This window comes from Schistocerca gregaria, chromosome 11 (genome assembly GCF_023897955.1).
Source record: "Schistocerca gregaria isolate iqSchGreg1 chromosome 11, iqSchGreg1.2, whole genome shotgun sequence".
NCBI classification, from domain to species: Eukaryota; Metazoa; Arthropoda; class Insecta; order Orthoptera; family Acrididae; genus Schistocerca; species Schistocerca gregaria.
In genome coordinates this window covers 149,900,452-149,923,466 of record NC_064930.1, presented here as the reverse complement: position 1 = coordinate 149,923,466, position 23,015 = coordinate 149,900,452, and the positions used below count along the sequence as shown (strand labels likewise).

Here is a 23,015-nt window from a genome sequence, read left to right as displayed (position 1 = left end):
AAATGTATGTAACATGTTATTTGTTAAGGAATGGAGGGATAAATGTTGATTTCTTGGGCCTGTTTAGATGTAATCCAACAACACAGCAATTCAGATTAACCGTTACGAGTAATGTGACAGCTGTCAAACAAATGCAACTAAATTTTTACTTATTCATTTGTCTCTCGCCGAAGCGGCGCTGCCGGCGCTCGCACGGTGTGGCATCTCTTGCTGTCCAAAGTGCGTAGAACTACGGAGACGGCGAGTGTTCTCAGCAGGCACGGACTGCGTGGGCGCCATAGCAGTGGCAGACAGCTTATTAGTTTCGAGAAGAGTGTGTGCGCCGCAGGGCGATGTGAAGTGCGCGAGACCAGATCGTGTCGTGAGTGAGTGCCGGCGGTTTGTTCGCGATCCGCGCCCGAAACTCGGAAGTCAGCGGGCGGCTGCTTGTCGACCAGTCACGCCCACGCCTTTGCCTTTCATCTTTTTACCCTGGTAAGTACTCTGCGGCCTGGCCGAGCTGCACCTCTGGCTGTCAATGGCTGTGCTGGCCCCGATTTCGTCTTGACAGTAACAGATTTTCGTGCTCGTGATGTAATACGCCGGTTAGTCGTGGTGGCTTCTTCTCAGGGAATGCGGGATGATTCAGTCAGCTATGTGGGCTAGTCACACGGGGGACAAAGTGCGAGGCACGGCAGAGCAGCCATAAGCTGCAGTATCGACGTGCTCGCGAAACTGCATTGCGTTCTTCCTCAATTTTTTCCTGTCTCTCCCGACCCATCGTTTCCTAGCACTGATCGTACGGATTTCCTCGCAGCCAATGCTGTGTGTGTGTGTGTGTGTGTGTGTGTGTGTGTGTGTGTGTGTGACCTAATCATCTAAACTACCTCAGCAAGCCGGTGCCGTGTGCGCTACTTTAATATTTTTAATGCGCACCATTACAACACCGGGCGTTATTAACGTAAATTAAATGCTTGCTTCGCATGGATGACCTGTTTGACTAATGCGTAGCCGTCTCAATGGATGTGGGAGAGACGCAAACTGTAGTGTGAATGAATGGATATCTGAGTAATGAGCTGCGACGAAAACCAGCTAATTGTTCTCGCAGAAAAAAAATTACGTAAAAGCTGTATTATTAATCTAGACTTGCTGCTCTCCAGCAGTTCAGTCGGTGAGTACCTGGTGATCGTTACGCAGGTTAATACATCCCTATTATTTACCCAACAACTCCTCTACTTTTTCAGGATCAGCCTCGCGACTTCCCTCTTTTAGGTTCTGTCGAAATTGGCCACAAAGTTAAAATAAATTTGCAAAATGATTAAACACAGTTATAAACGCTAGGAATTATTGCGTGTCTTCGTCCACTATTCTGTTTCTACGTTTTGTAGCAGGCTCTCTCGTGTCAGGAATTGCGCCGTGGTGGGACTACGTATGAAGCCGTAACAATCTCGTAATGTATCGCTTCCCTGTTATTTTTTTATGATTTACGTCACGCGCTTGGCTTCTTTTATGGCCGTGCGTAGCAGCGGCGGAGGCAGGCAGCAAATGAATAGGAATGGCCCGTTCAGCGATACGCCGCCCCTGCCTTCTTTGGAAATGTGGCTGGCGGCGATTTTATTCAATCGATAAGGCGGGCAGGCTGTGCGCGCTCACGGTCATTATCAGCGGCCGAGCCCTTGCCCTTTTGCCAGCTCTGGAATTTTCTGCGCACGGTTCGGGAAATGGGGTAGCTTCAGCTTGCAGGCCGACGCGGCATAACGTAATGTAATATGGCGAAGCAATCAATTCTGGAGTGACCCAGACAGAGGGTGTGCGCAGACGAAATCTATAACGTCATATATCTTCCGTCTGACACAAGAAGCAGAATTATACTTTCTATGGATGACACCAGTACTGTAATCAACCCAACCATACATAGCATACAGCAACAGAATAAGTCGTAAAAATCTGCGAATGGCCTCGCCATCAATTTCAGAAAGGCACAAGATTTTTTATTTTATTTGTTGATTCGTTCTTAGACCATTCTGTACAAAAGTTTCGGGCATGTCAACCACATTACCGGTATAAACACAGAGTACGAGAGAATTAAGCGAGAATAGTGCGGGGAATAGGCCCATTGCCTAATCAAAGGGATCATCTCAGCATTCACCTTAGCAGCTTGGGAAGTCAGGATGCCCCCATGGGGAATATATCCCGCTCCTACCGAACGCGAGTCCTGTGCGTTATGACTGGAATAGTCAACTCGCCCAGCATGTGATTGGAATGGAAATTAGACACGGACTAGAGTATGCACAAGTAGTAAGTCAGCGATGTAATTAGATTATGAAACTTTGATTTTTTAAAAATCTGAAAAATAAGAATAGGTGAACACATTACGAAACGCTGCTGAAAAGTGTAATACGTGAAAAACCTGGCACCACAATGTCCAACACCATCTAGCACTTTCTCTGAGATGAAACCGCATTGCGTCTGAAACGGAGGAAGTAGAAAAGAAACAGCAGAAACACTCGTTTGCAAAGACACACACAGCATAAATGGTACATCAGCTGGCACAGGCAAAAGAACTCAACAATAAGTGAGGGCACAGGGTAATATTTCACTTACACTCTAGAAACACTACTCAACAAGAAATGATTTAAACTCTGCTCTAAAAGCCCCTTTCCTTTCCAACGTCTTTATGTAAGTTGGCAGTGCATTGCGAAGAACGACACCATGGTGGCTAATACGTCTTTGATAAGAGTTATTCCTTAGTTGTCCATATGGAGTGACAAGGAGCTGCGAGTATTAAAACTGTGGTAATCGTGGTTGGTTTGAAGGTCACGAAGTCTAGCAGTTATCAACACACATTTATATATTTAAAAGGATGATTCAGTAAGCAAACACTACTCTTTTAAATAGAAGCTTGCAGTGAGATTTAGTAGACCTGTATGACAATATTCGAAGACCCCTTTTCTTTAGTGTAAAAATTTCACTTAATGTGCTATTTTACAACATAAAACTGTTCCGTAAGTTACATGGCACTGGAAGCAACCTACGTAAGCCACTGTGGCACTCTCTGAGGAGCAAACTTTAGAAATAAGAGTAAAACGTATAGAAAGATCACCGTACATTTCTAAAAGTTTTGATCATCATACGCTTTCTAATTGATTTCTGCCTAGTAGCAGTTCGAGATCTTGGTTTTGATTCATCTTTCCAAATAGAATATAATTTGTTTCCTTCACATTAAGGGTCAACCTGTTGGCATTGGACAATGAATGCAAGGACTTCAAAGTCCTAATCAGTTGTCATAGACACAGATTCCGTAACATCAGTCGATATTACGTTCTCGTATGCAGAGAGCATGATCTTAGATGCAGCTTGTCTTCGTCATATATATAACTGAGGAACAGAAGGGGCGAACACACTACCCTGTGGTAGACGTACTTCTGATATTATGATTAGAATGAGTTGATGTGAGTTCCACAACCTGCGAGCTGTTAGGTTGATTTGAAACCACTTGTTTTCAACCTATTTTATGCCTGTTGCTTCCAGCTTATCTAAAAGAATTTCATGACAAGCAGTATCGAAAACTTTAGAAAGATTTAAATTATCTCCTTCAACATTACAGTTTTTTCCAACAGTTTAATTTTTATAATCCTTCATCACTGTTTCTATACATCTACCTATGCATAAGCCATGATTATTGTTCAGAAGACTGGTTGTTGCTTATTGTTCAGAAGACAGTGGTCATGTAAGCACTTGGCAATTCGTTATTAACCTCTTCATTATTTTAGAGAATAATGAGAGGAGTGAAATATGTCTATAATTTTCAACTTTATGCCTGTTACTACCCTTCAATAAAGATATCATTTTCGAGATATTTAGTCTTTGGAGGAACACTCCATCAGCGAATGATAAATTAACAATGTGAGCCAACATATTGTTCTGAATGTGTAGCAGTACTACACCAATGATAAGTGTAACACATGGTTAGGATGTAATAAGTGGGATGGAAACTTTAAAATTTCCACGTGTTCATACTGTTGAGAGTTTAAACTGGAAAATAGCACATTTCGAAATTCCAAAAAAAAAAAAAAACTTTGTACTTAGGATTACCACACATCTTTTGGAGGGGCAAATCAGTGAGTTGACATCCTTTGCTTATTTCCATTCAGTAATGCCATATGGAATAATTTTCTGGCGTGCCTCATCTTTAAGGAAGATCTTCATTGTTCTAAAACGTACTATAGGAATAATATATGGTGCTAACCCATGGGATTATAGACATCTGTAGATATTAATACTGTTTCCGACATAGTTTCTTATAATCTTTTTTGTTAGTGACTAGTTTGGAACATTTTCTTTCATTCTCAAACCTATTATCTACATCAGAAGGTAAAGTTTTATTAACACAACATGAAATACAAAATTTTCAAACATTTTGTATGCACAGATTACAATACCGCAATAAAAGTTTTATGGCATACCTGCAGTTCTAATGTTTCGCCGTAAGTTTGTTTCTACATGAGACAAATCCAAAAAAATCGTATTTAATCGTCTTAGATTGTCTTGGCACGTTCAAAATTCGACAGGCTTCTGTAGTTGTTTACACAAAAAAAATTGACAAGAGGTTCAGTTGTTTATTGTGTTGACATGTCCTCTTTCCACAGATTATAATGTTACAACCAAGGAGATAGAACACTATACAGGTGACACAACGATCAGAGTGAAGCAAATTGAACAAAACTCCATGTTTTTGGAAGACAAAACAAAGGTGCGGAAGGAAATTACGAAACCTAGCACAAAATAATTAATTCACATAACGTTACACACGTGAAAGTTCGTGCTGCTGTATAACACAAATTTGCAAAAAATGACACTTTTTTAAAAAGTACGTACATGAAATGAGATATATTAGTAATCTTAATGCTTTTGTGTGTGCTGTTACTTACTGGGCAAACTTAAGGCATGATTTCGAAAAGAAATTCGGCAACTGCGTATTTTCAAAGTTGGCACACGTACCGTCTCGCTTTTAAAACAAGCACACGATAACGACTGATTACAGTGAACAAGGCATAGCTGCTTTCGATTGGCGTTCGTCTGAAATCGGTCACCTGAAATCCCACGCTCGTTAATTTTGAGGATTCACTGTATTTCATTGTTTCCGTATTAGGTAACTTGATTTTTATGACAGTATACTGTTTCAGGCCTTTGGTTTTAGTTATTTCATGTTCCGTAGAAAATTTCCCCGGTTATTTTATCGGTATGCTGTGGAATAAGTCAGATTACAAGATATAAACATATGAATAGTGCTAATATTACTGAAATTTTTAGTTCTACACATGCAACTACATTTAGAGGTACATTTTTTTTACCATTTCTGAAACAAAAACTCGCCCATGGAGTAGGAGGAGCTATCCAAAAGAAATGATTTTAAGCTAGATTTAAAACTGTATCTGCTACCTGCCAGACACGTTGTTGTCGGGCAAATTATCAAAGATTTTTTGTTGCCTAATAATGTACTCCTTTTTGAGCAGCTGACAGCTTCAATAAGGGATAGGAAAGGTTATTTTCCCCTCTAGTGTTGTACGTATGAACGTCACTGTTCTTCGCGAATTGAGATGGATTATTTGTAACGAATTTCATTAGCCAATATGTGCACTCTGACGGTGTAGTTAAAATACCTAACTGCTTGAAAATGTCCCTGCATGACGTCCTTGGGTGAACACCACTAATTAATCTCACAGCTCTCTTTCGTGCAATCAATACTTTATGCAAGCGCTGAGTTACCCCAGAAAAGTATTCCATAAGACATTGAGTGGAAATATGCAAAGTACGTTAGGAGGCTGATCTGTTTATTACCTAGGCTAGCGATTATACAAAGAGCGAAAGAAGCCGAACTTAGTTGTTTGAGTAGCTCAGTAATATGCTTCTTCCAGTGCAAGTTGTCATCAATGTGAACACCCAAAAATTTGGAGAAATCTACCCTGTTAACTGAGCTCTGTTAATATGCTATATCAATTGTCAGTATGACTCTGTTCGGTGTACTGAACTGGATATAATGGGCATTTTTTTTTTTCAAAATTAAGGGAGAGTCCATTTTCTGAGAACCACATAATTCTTTGAAAGACATCCTTAGCAATATATTCAGCTGCTCTTTCTGGAATGGGATTTGACACTCGTGTCATCTGCAAAGAGTACTAGTTCTGCTTGCTGAACGTTAAGTGGGAGGTCATTCACATGAATAAGGAACACCAGAGGACCTAAAATTGAACCATGTGGGACTCGCTTTGTGATAACTCCCCCATTCACTGGAATTTACCACCCTCCCAACATTATTTGTGCTATTCAGCACAACGTCTGCTTTTGGTTCATTAAGTATGATTCAAACCAGCTGTTTGTATAGCCTTCAATTCCATAAAACCTTAGTTTTTCTAAGAGTGTGACACGATCCACACAGTCAAATGTCTTGGGGAGGTCACAAAATATACCAACTGGCAATAATTGGTTATTTAGGGATTGTACTATTTGATGGGTAAATGTGTAGATAGCATTCTCAGTCGAGTAATGCTTCCAGAATCCGAACTGTGACATGCCGAGTAAATTATTTTCACTTAAATGTGAGACTGCTCTTGAATACATAACTTTTTCGAATATTTTAGAAAATGAAGTCAGCAATGAGATTGGTCTATAATTATTTAAGTCACTCTTGTCCCCTTCCGTATGAAGAGGTTTGACAATTGTGTATTTCAGTCTGTCTGGAAAAATTCCCTGTGTCAGCGAAGCATTACATATATTGCTAAGGACTCCACTCATTAAATTAGAACAACACTTCAAAATTCTGTTAGACTCCATCAATACCACATGAGCTCTGGTTTTTCAGTATATTTATAATTCCCGTAATTTCAGTGGGGAGTGTTGGTGCTATTTCTAAAGACCTAAAGTCCTGGGAACGACATTAACTTTTTTTGCTTCAGCTGAACACTAACACAATTTTTGCTGCTACATTCAGAAAGTGATTGTTAAAAATACATGCAGCTTGTGGATTATCACTCACATCATCACCATGTAGCTTTATTGATATAGTGTGCTGTGTACTGTCAGGCTGCCCCGTCTCCCGTTTGACAATATTCCATATTGTTTTTATCGTATTATCCGCATTATTAATTTCTGTCAGAACACACAAGCTTCTCGACTTCTTAATGACTTTCCTTAAAATATTACAGTATCTTGTTTAGTAAGCAAGGAACGCCAGATCCTGGCATATTCTGGCCTGTCTGTGTATTTCGCTCTTCCTCTTACACGGTATCATAATTCTCTTAGTAATCCATGGCTTGCTTGACTTTGTAATGCCTTTTTTGGTTAACGTGTCAGGAAAGCAACTCTCAAATATTGAGATAAATTTATGATGTAATAAATTGAATTTGGCATCAGTATCATTTTCTTTGTATACCTCATCTAGGCTGCACTTAAAGCTCTGTATCCTGTTTGCATTAATAAGCCACCCTGCCTTGTATGAACGTGCCTGAATCCTGTAAGGTGCTAATGTGTTATTTCCATTAGCTGTGCATCATGATCAGATAGCCCATTGACAACTGGGTTGACATTGTTCTTGCCTGAGCACTGTCTATCAAAATGTTATCGATAAGTGACCTGTTATCCTGCTGCACACGAGGTAGAAAATTTACAACAGACACTAGATTGAAACAACCAAACAAAGATTCTAGCTCATTTTTCCTATTGGTATCTTTCAAGAAATATTCATTAAATCACCACAAACCATTAACTGCTTCTTTTTGTCTGCCAAGTAGCTTAATAATGCCTCAAGATATTTCACGAATAGCTGAAAGTTACCTTGAGGGGCTCTGTAGATTGTTATAATTCCAATAGAAGTACATTGCAGTAGCAATTCACGAGGACATACCTCGAGCATCTGATCTACACAAAAACTATTTGTTTCAATATTTTTGACTTTGTGTCCAGTTTTTATATAAGTAGCAATTCCTTTTTCCACGTTGACTCTACACGAATAAGATGCTAATCTGTAATCCCTTAAATTTAACTTCTCCATCCCTGCGGTTACATGGTGTTAAGAGACACAAAACATCTATACCTTCAGAATTTACCCCATTTTCTAGGCATACAGGAAGCTCATCTATCTTGTTTTTCAGTCCTCTAATGTTCTGATGAAACACCCAAATTTTATTTCTTTGCATACTGCTACAGACATTATGGCACTGTTCTGTTTTAATCTCTTTCAATACTGTCTGCAGCCTGACTCTAACCTAAAAAACTAGTCCCTCTGACTCCAGTAATCACAGGTATTTTGTTTTGTGTGCATGTGGCCCCCCCTTAAGTTTTCTGCAAGATGATCAACTAATCTATCCTTCCCCCTCCTAAGGAGCATTGAAGATTTATCACAAACCCGTCACCCTAGGTATGATCTGTTCGTTACGGGCACAGCAACTGTAAAAGCCCTTCTAAGACAAATGATACTTTTCGAAACTAGACAATCGCTGCAGTCGGCCTGACACGTGCTTCTCTCTGGGACTTTCTTATTCACGTAACAGAATTACATTACGCAACGTTCGATGTTATCTGCATATAAAAGGGTGCTCTATCAGGAATGAGTGCTTCGATTTCGTGACTTTCTCGGATTCAAAAACGGAGAGACGACGCTGTTGCAAGTGAAGTAGCCAGCTGTGACACTTATATTCTTTCTTCTAACAAATATTAGACTTTTTTCCAGGATGTTTCGTGATTTCAAAGCGTGTGATTAGACAGGAATCTAATTACTGCGAGTGAAGTGAGCAGCAATGACATACAAAGGAGTCTAGGAAAGTTTCGCAATACGGCTTAATTTATTTAATTTTTTCTAAGTAATTTCCGCCGCTTTGAATACACCACTCCATCCTCCGATACCAATCCTTAAACCAGTTCTCCCAAGTTAACTGTTGTCCCAAGCACTCAGCAGCTCCTCTTCACTTGAAAACTGCACTGCTTCCAGCTTCATTTTCACGTTACGAAAACAGTGGAGTCACAAAGTGCATGGTCCAAACGAAATTTGAGCCACTTCGTTTGTAGCACGCCAGGTGGAATAGTTTTGTCGTGGCTGCCTCGCAGTATTTTAAAGGAATACGTGGACAGGTGGTACCGACTGCACGTAACCTCACTACATTGAAACCGACTTCTCGACCAAATACTAGCAGCAGCATCCAGAGGGACGGAGAGTATGTCGTGTGCCTGCTAGCATCCATTTGCAGACGGCTTCAAGGAAGAACGCAACAAAAAGTCGATGCCATCTTGTTCTTCCACGGACAAAAGCAGTGGGTTTTTAATAACTTACATTACAGGAACATGTAGACGAGAATAGGTTTTCACACAATGCGCCTATTTTGCAATTTTGTAACATTCTTTAAAAACTTTTCTCTGTAATACCCCATTGAATGAATGCCTCAACAAGGAATGCTTACAAAACTGAAGTTACTGTGTAGCGTGTTCAAAGTGCGAATGGTGTGCTTATTGTTAGCAAAAACTTTATACGAACTGATTGCGCAATGCAACTCCCAATACCATTAAAGAAATACAGTCACTGCAAAATACGCTCAGCCCCCTTACGCACTGAATCCTCTGGCCCTGTTCAAAACTGCAAACTTTGGTCCCTGTGCACATTAAAAAAAAAAATTTACCTCGACAGCAGCAACAGTGCATCGCTATATATTCTGTTCTCTCATGAAGAAGAATAAAATACAAGGGTAAGTCAATTTTTATTCGCAATTTAGCTATTTTTGTTTATTTTGGTAGTACTGTCGTTTTACGTTTCTGACGCATGCTTTGCTTTTTATCTTTGCAATTTTCACGCTGCTAGGTTAGTTTCGTTATCGCTGCCGTGCTGTTAATCGTGGCGGCTCCGCTGTCTATTCGCTCCAAGGAAGAGCGACGTTCAGTGATCCGCTTTCTGTGGTCGGAAGGCGCATCAGGGGCCGAAATTCATCGAAGACTTACGGCACAGTACTGGAACAGTGTTCTGCAGAGCGGAGTCTCTGCAAATGGATTGAAAAATTCCGAAGTGGTCGCACAAGTGTTACGAACGATGAAGGAGCCGGACGTCCGTTTACCACCACAAATGAAGAAACCATTCACATGACACGATTCTCTTAGACGATTAACTGTGGACCAAGTGGCACGTCGTCTGCATATTAGTCACGGTTCTGCCTACGAAATCATCCAGACTGACTTGGGTTTCATAAAGTTTGTGCAACATGGGTCCCAAAACAACTCACACAGTTGATAAACAAACGCGCTCGGACATCTCCAAAACGCGTTTGGATCGCTATGGTAACGAAGGGGACAACTTCTTAGACGGGATCATTACGGGCGACGAAACATGGATCCACCATTACGAGCCGGACAGTAAACGGTATGCAATAGAAACATCCAAGTAGTAGTTAAAGACCTAACCGTCCGCAGGAAAACTGATGCTGACGGTTTTTTTGGAACGTACGAGGTCCAATACTGGAACACTGTGGGGAAAGTGTACGTTGAAGTGAGATGCTTACTGCCAGGCTAAAGCCTGCAGTTCGAAGCAAACGCCGAGGATTGCTGTCAGGTGGTGTTCCGTTGTTGCACGACAATGGCCGTCCGCAACCTGCTGCTGAAACGCTCCAGAAATTAAAATTTTAAGTGCTGGATCATCCGATCCCCTTTTATCTCTTGTTTGGCCCACACTAACAAGCATTAAGGGACCGTCGGTGTGCCTCGAACGGAGGAGTGAAAGAAGTTCGCAGCTCTACTGAGAACCGTCTTTTATGAGGGCATCAGGAGGCTTGTGCAGTGATGGACCAAGTGCGTTGACACGAACGGAGACTATGTCGAAAAATGTTCTAGTAAGTTTCCCATTTGATTACAATAAAATTTAATAACTACTTGGCGGATAATTGACTTACCCTCGTATTTAACATCTTCACCTTGCTTTCGAGAAGACTTCTGCCTCCACATCTACGTTTCCAATAATACATGCGTTCTTAATTCCTACATTATAATCTAACACTCGGTGGCTTTACAGAGCACGCCACAAAAACTGCCTACTTCCTCTCTCACACAGACTGCGCACTCTTACTGCAACACTACAATCTCAGACCAGAAGCAGTATCTTTGGCTCGGCAATCGTGCAAAGTCAGCGATCCCCTTTATAGACCCGTCAGACACATAACATCGTTTATAATACAATAGTTTCATTTTAGTGTACGTTAGTACCATTACAATATTCGAGCGCCACATGTAAATGTACCCCAGTATACTCGTTTCCATTTTAGTGCGAGGTAATTGAAATACCTTATTAAAAGGTTAACAAACAGTCAATTTGGAGACAATTAGTGTAATCTTCATGTTTTGAGTGTAAAATTTCCTTCAGCAGATTTTGATGGGTACAGCAAAACAGTGAATTTGAGAAACAAGTTGGACCTGGTTTCAAATGTGAACACGGGAGAGATGGGGCCGTGTGCAGCCTGTGCTGGTCTTCAGCTTCCTTGATGTCACAGGAACTCCCACTCGAACATGGGCTCTAAAATGGATTCCTTAACAGCTATGAACATGATCTCCTCTATGGTGAAGAGTATCTCTTCTCCCGTAGCTTATATGGTATGCGTTTCAGAGGCTATGTTTAGCAGACTTCTTTTGTCTCTGCCATATTCCTGAACACTGACCATTCATCCTGGGTGTCCAGCGAAGGGCTCCCTTATTTCAAAACTGTATATCTGGAGAGCTGAGATCGAAGAACGAGTGCAAAAAGAGGTACTGTGGCGTTCGCTGTGTTATTCAGTGGTTTGGTATTTAACTAATTTGTAAATGGAAATGATGATCTTCTTTCATTTCAGTGAGTAATTACTAAATATTTTTTCTCCAGGCTAAAGATTTGGTCAAGTTGCTAAAAAACTCAAAGTTAACGTTGTGTTAAAGTGTTGTCTGTAAGTAGTGTGTCACTAAATCATAGTTCCTACAACAGATTCTATAAAACTATTATGATGGAAACAGTTATCTTCAGCAAAATTATCATTAAAACCACCGAATATCAGCCGCGCACAACACTGACGTATGTTACCTGAAACAATATTCTTCGCAGCTCGTGCGTCATTAATTTCGGCTCCATATATCAGCGAGAAAAGTCTGTTATATGGATCGTGCTATGAGCACTGTTTTTAAAGAACCAATCTGATTGGAATTATTTTTATTAAAATGAGTTCGGAACCACCGGTGCACATTTATTTTTACACATTTTTATTACCTTCGGCATTTATGTCTGCAAAGTTGCGTAATGTGAATTTGCCGCTGAGAAAATTAAGATGGCGGCAGACAATTGATAGACTTTCTATTGTTAGATCAAATTTCCTTTTAACAGGATAAGTATTTGAAATGCTTATTATACTTTACCTTCATATTCTGCACTATTTAGACTAATTTTCACCGAGCAAATCTTTGATGCTTTCGTAAGAAACAGATGTAAAAGCGATGCAAATCGCTATCAACGGCTGCGCTCCTTGCAGCAGAAAGAAATAATTAATACAGATAATGCTTATTGAGAGAGGAATAATTATTCACTCATTTGTATAATAATGAACTCTATTCTCAATTAATAATTAACAAATAATTACCATTTCTTAACAGACCTCAGTTTGATATACGTCTTGCGTCCCCAACCTACAAAAGCCAACCAACAGAAGGTAAAGACAAATGAAGACAAACGCAGATCATTAAAGGAATTTACAATGATTGTTGTCTTCGTGTGATACACATAGATATGTCCAATAACATAATAAAATATTATATAAGTAATTAATATTTATCGTCGTTTTATTTCACTGTTTTTTCATGTCGGATGTATAATGTTCATAACTGTTAGCTGCATAATTTCCTTTCGTCGCACTGTAGCTAAACTTATCTCGTGGATGTTACAGTACGTTCATTGTGAAAGCCGTAGGAATTCTCCACAGAAGCTGTGCAACACTTGTGAAATACTTGGAGAAGCAGCTAACAGATGGCGCTGGAGACCGTGCAGCTCGTGCATAATCTAAATCGTCCTCTCTGCAGGCAGGCTTTGCAGTCGCGCCGGAGTACGGAGGTGGCGCAAGCGAACAGTCAAATTTGCCCTGTAGTGTGTCAACACGCCACACAGATCGGCGATGCGGGCTCGCCGAGTGTGGTGGAATGGCTGACGAGGAGTGAGACGGTCGGAGATTCAGGCCAGTCCGTACCTGTGCTGTACTCAGCACAGTGAGCCTGTCTGAAGTATTCATTTAGAAAGCGAGATAGCTGTCTGGTGCGGTGATACAGATCCTCCGACGCCATCTGTGGGGCCACAAATTGTTCCAAAATTGCAAAACGCTGACCGTTTCTCGCACGACTAACGCCTCTGCTGCTTACTCCAGCTCGACAGCGACTTTGCGGGAATGCAGCAGTTTTGGCTCACGTAAATGAAGGTGTTTATTCACGTGGAAGTGAGCATCGTCTACGAACAAGAAGTAGCCAATAATATCAAACCCTCCACTGTCGGTCGTTGTGGACATCTGGTTCGCAAAGTCGGCTGGTACAGGTGTGGTCTAGTGGCTTTGGATTTCTACCGACACGCGTGTAGGCAACGTCTCACTATTGTCTGCTACCTACAACGCTTGAAACCATTATCTTGGATTTTGCTGACTAATTCCAGAAACGGTGGCGCCATTTTCAGGAGTAACAGCAGTTTGCCTGAGGCCGACATTCCACGTCTTAAATTCTCCTCTAGATCGTCAGCTACGCTGCCCTTCCGTTGGAATTTGGCGAATAGCTTACGGATCGTTTGCGAATTGGGGCTTTCCGGAACATTCCATCGCGCTTCAGAACTGCGCCTCGTTGCGGTACGACTGTGTTCTCACCCCCCCCCCCCCCCTGGAGAATCATTACACTGGATAAAATGACTTCAGAAATCAGCGAATAGCGAATATAATACTTCGTCAGAATCAATTATAAAAAAATAATTATGTAGCAATATAGGTTGTAATGTATTTGAAACACATTTTATTAAAACAATAATAGTGGCAAATAGCTTACTACTTAAACCAATAAATATCATTTAACTTAAAATAGGAGTCTTATTATTTATTAACACATTTTTACACTAAACTCCAAAACAGTTATCAAAACTATTTTAAGCAATACCAAATTTTACCAATTTGCCGCTAGAGGACTTCAAACACTCCAAGCCTTATTTCACCCCCCCCCCCCCTTTGACTTCTAGAATAACCCCTGGTTGAATACCTCGTTTCAGCCTCTTCTTTCTGTACTGTAACATCCATTCAGTTTCAGCGGTGGAACCGCAGAACACCAAATCGCCAGAAGTGCTAGGATACGGAAAGAGAGACCGACAGTGGCGCTCCGAGTGGCCTGGCAGTGAACTTCGACTTCGGGGAGACCATCTGCAGTGTTTCTTTGCGAAATATGAGCACTAGATGTTGATATTTCTCATTTATACTTCATGGAGGGGTCTGGTTGTCTGGTGGGAAAACGTATTTATTTGCAAAGCCAAGTATTGCGATTTCGACCGTGTGGCTGTTATCAAGTGGAAATTTTATTTTAGCCATGTTGGATAAAATTCAACTAAATGGAATTTATCTTCCTGGTTACAACTTTGTGTATTGCGCTCTTCAATTTGCAGTGTAAATATGTCGCTCGCATTCTACTTTATTTTTACTTTCATCCCTGACAGGAGTTACCGTAAACGATTCCATATTTGCTTTTGTTTCATACGAAACATAAGCTGGTTCCGTCTTAAGGTGTCCTGCGGACTCCATGTCTATTTGTTACTGCTCACAAATCTGCGTGCGAACTGCCCGATTTAAGTGCACTGTAAGTATCTTTATGGTATTCCTTGTCAATATTGTTTCCTTCCGTTTGTCGTACTCTCGCATTCAATGGAGCCACCGACTTTGTCAGACTTCTGCTAAAACGTATTGTTTGTAGTACGTGTTACGCAGTACTACGAATGCGAGAAGAATGCAGTCAGAATACGAAAAACATATATTTTATATGTAATTCAAAGAGTGCAATATACACGAAAAGCCGTAATCAGAAGTCCAATGTCTGTTTCTGTTAACTAGGAAGCGAAAAGAAACACGGAACACGAAAGTCAGCCAGTATTACAGCGAAATAACGGACTGAAATACGTGCAGCGCTCCCAAGTGGAGTGGCACCAAACCAACGTGAAGTGGCTGCATGAGTTGCGACCGTACTCGAACGGCTGCCGCAGAGGTGGTTGCTTCTCTAAACTGCGTCCCGTACGAGCAGAGCAGTCGCTTCTCTACCTCTCGTTACTCGTACGTCAGGTGCCTGGGCTATGCACGGCTCTGTACAGAGAGAACAGATCAATGTAGTCACAGGGTGGAGCTTTCATGATCCGCCGCGAATAGTCATCTAGTCAGTCACGCGTTGGTTACAGTTGCGAGTTAATAAAATACAAAGAAGTTTGGAAAAAGATGAATGAATAACTTAATAAGAAGGATTCTAGTCCAACGTCTCCATTATTGATGCACACGACAGAGAAATAAGTCGAATACTGTTTATTCAAGAAAGAGCATCTCAAAAAGGATGTGGTCTTACGATATTCAGTTAGAGTACAGATAAAGAATACACTTATCAGGTTACAAAAATGGTAGCAAAGTTCACATACTAAAGTCATCAAAGATAAAATGAAGCCCATTTCGTGAACACAATATCGTACAAGATACGAGGACTTAGTACCCCGTACTCTCCCAGTATCCTGAGTTCTGTAAATCAAGTGGAAAATGTTATGAGGCCTACTGTGTAACACATTCAGACCTATCTAAAGTTAGAGTATTGCAACGGCTGTGCGACTGAATCGCGCACGTTACTCCAGACTCGTTCGCCTCCTTGCAGAACTCTTTGAATCGTTCACTGGAACTCGTCACCCGAAAAGTCGCAGTCTCCACTTGACTCCCGTACTGTTCAGCTTCAGTGTGCTTTCCCATTGGCTGAAGGCCGTCCTCGTCAAAACTACAAAGTCTATAAACTCTGATTCAAGTGTACCACAATAATATTTAAATAAATAAATATCATAAACATAGATCACGGGCTGACAATAAATATAAGTAAGTTAGTTCATAAATAAATCAGATAGCATTATTGCGCAACTGAGCCCACGATAAATAACATGACAATCGCTAAATATCATTTAAACAATTACGTCTGCCTTCTTCACAGAAGCATCTTTAGGTGCTCTTTTTAATTGTCTGGTCCGCAAACACGTGCAATTGACCCATTTAAAATTGGCATACTTTTTAATAGCACTTGCGATCGGTATTTAAATAAAGTTAGTGCAAAATAGTAAACTGTTCATTAAAAAATACACAAGTATGACAATAGTGAGATATTTATGCTGTACTCATTTGCTGTGTAACTGAAGCAAATACGATGTTATGACAAACATTTGCATTATGAAATATGTATAAAAGAGGTCGTAAATCAGTAAATAAAATATACAGATTGGTAGCTTGCAGGTGTGATAGCTATAGTGCAATGCTGTCGTCAGAACGTTTGTGGAAATCGCATGAAACGATTTAAACTCGTTAATCCAGAAGTTCATTGTGTACATGTTTATTCGCTGTGAAATACTAACTTCTGCAGTTTTAAAGATATCAGCATGATAAGTCACGGTTGCAAAATACTAACACGAATTCTTTACAGATGAATGGAAAAACTAGTAGAAGCCGACCTCGGAAAGATCAGTTCGGATTCCGTAGAAATGTTGGAACACGTGAGGCAATACTGACCCTACGACTTTATCTTAGAAGCTAGATTAAGGAAGGGCAAACCTACGTTTCTAGTATTTGTAGACTTAGAGAAAGCTTTTGACAATGCTGACTGGAATACTCTCTTTCAAATTCTGATGGTGGCAGGGGTAAAGTACAGGGAGCGAAAGGCTATTTACAATTTGTACAGAAACCAGATGGCAGATATAAGAATCGAGGGGCATGAAAGGGAAGCAGTGGTTGGGAAGGGAGTCAGGCAGGGTTGTAGCCGATCTTAGTGAATAGGTACAAGCAGTAAAGGAAATGAAAAGAAAATTGGAACAGGAATTAAAATCCAGGGAGAAGGAATAAACACCTTGAGATCTGACGATTACATTGTAATTCTGTGAGACTACAAAGAACATGAAAGTGCAGTTGAATGGAATGGACGCTGTCTTGAAAGGAGGATATAAGATGAAAATCAACAAAAGCAAAACGAGGATAATGGAAAGATGTTGTTGTGGTCTTCAGTCCTGAGACTGGTTTGATACAGCTCTCCCTGCTACTCCATCCGGTACAAGCTTCATCTCCCAGTACCTACTGCAGCCTACATCCTTCTGAATCTGCTTAGTGTATTCATCTCTTGGTATCCCTCTGCGATTTTTACCCTCCACGCTTCCCTCCAATGCTAACTTTCTGATCCCTCGATGCCTCAAAACATGTCCTACCAACCGATTCCTTCTTCTACTCAAGTTGTGCCACAAACTCCTCTTCTCCCCAATCCTATTAAATAACTCCTCATTAGTTATGTGATCTACCCATCTAAGTTTCAGCATTCTTCTGTAACACCACATTTCGAAAGCTTCTATTCCCTTGTTGTCCAAACTATTTATTGTCTACGTTTCACTTTCATACATGGCTACACTCCATACAAATACTTTCAGAAACGACTTCCTGACACACAAATCTCTATACTCGATGTTAACAAATTTCACTTCTTCAGAAGCGCTTTCCTTGCCATTGCCAGTCTACTTTCTATATCCTCCCTATTTCGACCATCATCACTTATTTTGCTTCCTAAATAGCAAAACTCCTTTACTACTTTAAGTGTCTCATTTCCTAATCTAATTCCCTCAGCATCACCTGATTTAATTCGAGTACGTTCCATTATCCTCGTTCTGCTGTTGCTGATACTCATTTTATACCCTCCTTTCAAGACACTGTCCGTTCGTTAAACTGCTCTTCCAGGTCCTTTACTGTCTCTGACAGAATTACTATGCATGTATGTATGTGTGGTGTAATACTGACACAAAGTACCCCACACGACGGCGCCCGCTAAGTCTCGCTTCGAATGTATTATGCAGAAAGCAGAGGCGCGGGGAAAAGGTTCTTTTGTATTCGGACGCCGTCGCCGTCGCCGCCACCGCTAAACGGCAGAGAGAACGGGCGAGGCGGTTTCGTCAGCGAATTTCCCGCCCTGTCTCAGCGCTCGCGAATAGGCCGTGACGGAGCGGACCGCGCTTTGGTTTCTGCTGCGACCCTGTTTTACTTTGGCGAGTCGCGGCGCGTTAGACCGCGAATCGGCCACGCGGCGACCTGTCAGATACCACAAGTGACTGACAACCCGCGGCTTCCACAGTAACGAGCCACCAGTATCTGGCTACGGTTGCAGTCGCAGCTACAAGTCACAGGTGACAACTGAAAGTAGCGGCACAGTAACATTCCGTCACGCCAGAGTGCCAAACCTGTCGACAGACGTCGTAACAACCTCGCGTCTCGCGCTGTCGACGAACATCTTGAATCTTCACACTCGTCAGTCGTATATGTGGACAGATAAGTAGAGGAGCCAGGAGTTCGTGTGTGTGAATTATTACGGGACTTGACTGCTAAGGTCATCACTCCCGAAGTTTACAAACTACTTAACCAAAATTATACTAAGGACAAACACACACACCGATGTCCGAGGAAGGACACGAACCTCCGCCGGGACCAGCCAGACAGTGCATGACTGCAGCGCCTCAGACCGCTCGGCTAATCCCGCGCGGCAGCAGTTAAACTGGGAACTGCTTCTGGAAAAAGGCTATTACGGAACATACACTGTGTTCGAACATTAACTGGCCATCTAAATTGCTACACCACGAAGATGACGTGCTACAGACGCGGAATTTGACAGGAAGAAGATGCTGTGATAGGTACATGATTAACTTTCAGAGCATTCACGCAAGGTTGGCGCCTGTGGCGAACCTACAACGGGCTGACGTGAGGGAAGTTGCCAACAAATTTCTCATACACAAACAGAGGTCGACCGTCGATGCCTGGTGAAACGTTGTTGTGGACTTTGATAAAGGTCCGATTCTAGCCTATCGCGATTGCGGTTTATCGTATCGCGACATAGATACTCGCGTTGGTCGATCTCCAATGACTGTTAGCAGAATGTCGAATCCGTGGGTTCAGGAGGATAATACGGAACGCCGTGCTGGATCCCAGCTAACATTCGAGAAGACAGGCATCTTATCCGCACGGCTGTAACGGATCGTGCAGCCACGTCTCGATCCCTGAGTCAACAGATGGGGACGTTTGCAAGACGACAACCATCTGCACGAACAGTTAGACGACGTCTGCAGCAGCACGGACTATCAGCTCGGAGACCGTGGCTGCGGTTACCCTTGACGCTGCATCACAGACAGGAGCGCCTGCGATGGTGTACTCGACGACGAACCTGGGTGCACGAATGGCAAAACGTCATTTTTTCGAACGAATCCAGGTTCTGTTTACAACATCACGATGGTCGCATCCGTGTTTGGCGACATCGCGGTGTAAGCACATTCGAAGCGTGTATTCGTCTTCGCCATACTGGCGTATCACCCGGCATGATGGTATGGGGTGCCATTGGTTACACGTCTCGGTCACCTCTTGTTCGCATTGACGGCACCTTGAACAGTGGACGTTACATTTGAGATGTTACGGCCCGTGGCTCTGCCCTTCATTCGATCCCTGCGAAACCCTACTTTTGAGCAGGATAATGGACGACCGCATGTTGCAGGTCCTGTACGGTCCTTTCTGGATAGAGAAAATGTTCGACTGCTGCCCTGGCCAGCACATTCTCCAGATCTCTCACCAACTGAAAACGTCTGGTCAATGGTGGCCGAGCAACTGGCTCGTCAGAATACGCCAGTCACTACTCTTGATGAACTGTGGTATCTTGTTGAAGCTGCACGGGCAGCTGTACCTGTACACGCCATCCGAGCTCTGTTTGACTCAATGCCCAGGCTTATAGAGGCCTTTATTATGGCCAGAGGTGGTTGTTCTGGGTACTGATTTCTCAGGATCTATGCACCCAAATCGCGTGAAAATTTAATCACATGTCAGTTTGAATTTAATATACTTGTCCAATGAATACCCGTTTATCGCCTGCATTTCTTCTTGGTATAGCAATTTTAATGGCCAGTAGTGTACATCCAAGAAAACGGTATTCAGCGCCAATTCACAAAATCTTATTCTTGTGCAACAGACTGACGTTCTATTCACATGAAGTAATGAGTTTATCGACAGGGATTTCAGATCAGTTCTGGTTCTCCACCGTTCCTGACAGAAAAATCCCGCGCCTGTGGAGCAGCACTTCTAGTGCGACCGGATCCGTGGTTTCCTGCCAGAGGGGTCCGCAGCACGGAGTAGTAGGCGAAAAGCTACCGAGAGTGAAACGAAAGCGTCGCCGACCCTCTGCTGCCGCCGGTGTGCGAAATCTGCTTAGGGGAGACTTCGTCTGCTGCCAGATGATGCCGCCGTGCATCGTCTAGTAAAGTCATCAGATCAAAACCAATTGCAAAATGACGTAGAGAGAAATCTGTACGGTTCGAAAAGTGGAAATTGAACGTAAATAATGTAAAGTGGATGGTCATCCACGTGAGTACTAAAAGGAATCCACTAAAGCTCGGTTTCACGGCAAATCGCACCGATTCAAAGGTATCTAATTCAACTAAATACGTAGGAATTACGAGGAACCTAAATTGGAACGATCGCATAGATAATGTAGAAATGTCAAACCGAAGTCTGCTCTTGAGCAGAAGATGCGACTGATGAGCTAGAGAGACTGCCCACTCCACTTTCGCGAACTAGGGTTCAAAAAATGGCTCCGAGCACTATGGGACCTAACATCTATGGTCATCAGTCCCCTAGAACTTAGAACTACTTAAATCTAACCAACCTAAGGACACCACACAACACCCAGCCATCACGAGGCAGAGAAACGCGACATGGGGGACAGAGTGCCCGGGCGTGACAGGAACTGGGGCGGCGGTCACTGGAACGAAGCCGTCCTTCGTCTACATTTGGACAAATGAAGAGGGGACAGCCCGCAAGGACGAATGCAAGTGTTGCTTTCTCCCGCGCGCTGCTCCAGGGTGGAATGGCAGGCAGTGTGACGTCATCATTTTGATCTGTTTTCCGTCATCTTCTTTCAGTTGCTTCAAATTCGTGCATGCAGCTAAATGAAGGCGGTTCATTTGTTGCCATAAGGGTTTCGCTCCATTTATTTGGGAAGCGTCATCAGTGGCCTGAAATTCAGGTTACTTCTTATACATACAATAAACGCATTATGTGGTAGATTTAATCTGCTGATACATTACCTTTGTTTTTTCTTGTTTTTTAGGTTACAAGCAACTTTCGTAGCACAACTTCCATATTGTGAATGTATCTTTCGTGTTACTTAGTATTTGCTGGTCTTCATACTCCAGCAGAGACAGCGAAGGGCTTGGAAGAGCAGTTGAACGGAATGGATGGTGTCTTGGGAGGAGGATATAAGATCAATATCAACAAAAGCAAAACGAGTATAATGGAATGAAGTCGAATTAATTCGGGTGGTCCTGAGGGAATTAGATTAGGAAATTAGACGTTTAAAGTAGTAAAGGACTCCGTCTTCAGGCCACAGGTGGCCCATCGGGACCATCCGACCGCCGTGTCATCCTCAGGGGAGGATGGGGATAGGAGGGGCGTGTGGCCAGCACAGCGCTCTGCCGGTCGTTTCGGTGGTTTCCTCTGACCGGAGCTGCTACTAGGCGGTCGCGTGGCTCCTCAGTCCGCACCCCGAAGAATGGCGGCTGGGTGGTCACCCATCCAAGCGCCGGCCACGCCCGACAGCGCTTAACTTCGGTAATCTCACGGGAACCGGTGTATCCAGTGCGGCAATGCCGTTGCCAAGGTAGTAAAGGAGTTCTGCTATTTGGGGAGCAAAATAACTGATGATGGTCGAAGTAGGGAGGATATAAAATGTAGACTGACAATGGCAAGGAAAGCGTTTCTGAAGAACAGAAATTTGTTAACATCGAGTATAGATTTATATATCAGGAAGTCCTTTCTGAAAGTATTTGTATGGAGTGTAGCCATGTATGGAAGTGAAACGTGCAAGATGAATAGTTCGGACAAGAAGAGAATAGAAGCTTTCGAAATGTGGTGCTACAGAAGAATGCTGAAGATTAGATGGATAGATCACGTAACTAATCAGGTGGTATTGAATAGAATTGGGGAGACGAGGAGTTTGTGGTACAACTTGACTAGAAGAAGGGATCGGTTGGTAGGACATGTTGTGAGGCATCAAGGGATCACCAATTTAGTATTGGAGGACAGCGTGGAGGGTAAAAATTGTAGAGGGAGATGAAGAGATGAATACACTAAGCAGATTCAGAAGGATGTAGGCTGCAGTAGGTACTGGGAGATAAAGAAGCTTGCGCAGGGTAGAGTAGCATGGAGAGCTGCATCAAACCAGTCTCAGGACTGAAGACCACAACAAAAACATACTCCAGTTAACCGAGTCTGGCGTTGTTTATACACATGTCACATCAGATGTTTTACTTTCACTGCCGTTTGGCGATCAACATTTTGTATTCTCGGTGTGTAATGTTGCCAACTGTTCTTTTGTCTTTTGTTTCTGTTGTGTTTGGTGTTTTTCATTTGGTGTATGGGCGTGTGTGGTGGTGGGGGGATTCCACGAACCCTCTACCAGGCACTTTAAACGTTCACACACACGTGTCGATTGACTGAAAATCTAGTTCAGACACCTATGAACATAACAAAGCAATTGCAATCCGTATTCTAAAAACGAAATCGCACTGTATTGTACTGTATGGCCATTTGTTAAGATTCTCAGCAACACATATTTCTCACTGGTACAAACATTTGAAGCCTAAGGAAGAACGAACGTAAGCGATACTTACTACAGACTACTTTGCCGGGATGACGTTTTCTCTTTGCTCAAGCCAGCCAATTACTAACCCAACTTCTGTTCAC

At 42.4% G+C, this 23,015-nt stretch overlaps 1 protein-coding gene across 3 annotated transcripts in view; it reads left to right on the top strand.

The window, feature by feature from the left end:
• Positions 1-209: 209 nt before the first annotated feature.
• Positions 210-23,015, top strand: part of LOC126295474 (amyloid beta A4 precursor protein-binding family B member 1-interacting protein) — a 498,949-nt gene continuing 476,143 nt past the window's right edge. For 2 of the 3 annotated variants that reach the window (XM_049988021.1, XM_049988011.1), the window contains exon 1: positions 210-474. The gene's annotated coding sequence lies outside the window, so the exon portion shown is untranslated. The remainder of the gene's footprint in view (positions 475-23,015) is intronic. The other variant, XM_049988016.1, reaches the window with a different exon arrangement.